The 1,679-nt window shown below is 42.5% G+C and overlaps 1 protein-coding gene across 1 annotated transcript in view; it reads left to right on the forward strand.

Moving 5' to 3' along the window:
- LOC107103594 (NACHT, LRR and PYD domains-containing protein 12-like) overlaps positions 1–1,679 on the forward strand; it is a 127,019-nt gene that overhangs the window by 101,539 nt on the left and 23,801 nt on the right. The window lies entirely within an intron of this gene.

Here is a 1,679-nt window from a genome sequence, read left to right on the forward strand (position 1 = left end):
GGAGAATAGAGATAGAATGAAGCAGAATGATGAAATGGGGGTCCCTACGTCCTCCAGAAGTCTAAGCCTATAGCCACAACAGAGGAAGGATTAGAGAACAGAGACACATTAGGACATCCCTGAAGAACTGTGGTTATCCCAGATGGGCTAAACTGAAAACCAACAAGAAGATTTCTGTTGAGAAGTAGGGAAGCAAGAAAGAAAACAAGCATTCCAGATGTTGCTCAAGTCTCTTAAAACTTCAGCAGTATTTTCAACTAGTCCCGGATCCCTCTTCACTTAAACCCGGCAACACTCTGACACAAAAAACTTCACCCCAAAGAGACCAATAAACAAGTCCAACAACGTGGTTTACGTAAAGTAGGAGAGGGTGAACAGACTTTTAGGAGTTATGACCATCCACCACGAATGACAGATGGATTATGGACTTAAATGTCATGCTTTTTACTGAAACATGGCTAAATAACAGTTTCCCAGGCAATACTACCCAGCTAACAGGAAGCTACACACATTGAGCCGACAGGACAGCAGATGACTCTGGCAAGACCAGATGCTGACGTTTGTACATTTATATTAACAAACCTTGGTGCACGGATTCTGCCACCGCTGTGTATATCCCCCCGGATGCTAATGATAAGCTAGTCATGAAAGAAATTTATGCGGCCATTAGCAAACAACAAACCAACCAACCCAAGTCTTCTTTTATTAATGCAGGTGACTTCAAGCACACCAAGTTCAAGACAGTCCTTCCCAGATTCAACCAACATGTCCCTTGCCACACCAGAGGAGACAAGACCCTGGACCATGTCTACTCTAACCTGGCTGGAGCTTACAAGGCAACACCCCTATCCCACATTGGGCAATCAGAACATCTCTACCTGTTCCTAACACCTCGGTACTCATCACTCATCCAACATCTGAAACCTACTGTGAGGACAGTAAAGGTGTGGCCAGAGGCCTCAGGTGTTGTGCCCCAGGAGTGATTAACAAATACTTTACACCACTCAGAGTACAATCAGTACACCTCATCTGTACTGGCCCATCTTAACCATAGATGTTGTCACCATCCAAAAACTTATTTCCATCTACCCCAACCAGAAGTCCTGGATGAAGCGGAATGTTTGCCTCCTGCTTTTCTGTAACCTTTGAGGGCATAATTTCCAGTGTCTCATTTAGCCAAAGGGACATAATAAGAAAATGCACCTTTAAGGAAAATAACACAGAAACTTTTATTCAAGCTTACTCTGCTACTTCAACATTGGGGTGCAACTCAGTAGATTAGCTAGTAGATAACTTTCAGTCTAAAGTCTCAGACATGCATTGCTCAAATTAAAGTGAAAGTCTTTTGATTTTGATTAAAGTGAAAATCTCCTTGGAGAAGTGCTCCAGCAGTTAGAAGTGAAAAAAGGGAGGGTCGAAAAGCTGAACGCAGGTGGAGAAAGACGAAACTCCAGGTTCACTATGACATCTATAAAGAGAGACTTTACAGATATAGCTTACAACTGAAAAGTGCAAGAGAATCTTTCTTCTCTGAAATCATTAACAAGAACATTAATAATACTTGTGCGTTATTTGCCACAGTCAAAAAGCTAACAAATCCTCCTGTGTCCATGGCTCCTGAACTCCACTCCACCAGGGCCTGCAATGAATTTGCTAATTTCTGTACTGAGAAAATCCTA

Source organism: Cyprinodon variegatus, unplaced genomic scaffold (assembly GCF_000732505.1).
Source record: "Cyprinodon variegatus isolate N-32 unplaced genomic scaffold, C_variegatus-1.0 Scaffold1484, whole genome shotgun sequence".
In the NCBI taxonomy this organism is placed as follows: domain Eukaryota; kingdom Metazoa; phylum Chordata; class Actinopteri; order Cyprinodontiformes; family Cyprinodontidae; genus Cyprinodon; species Cyprinodon variegatus.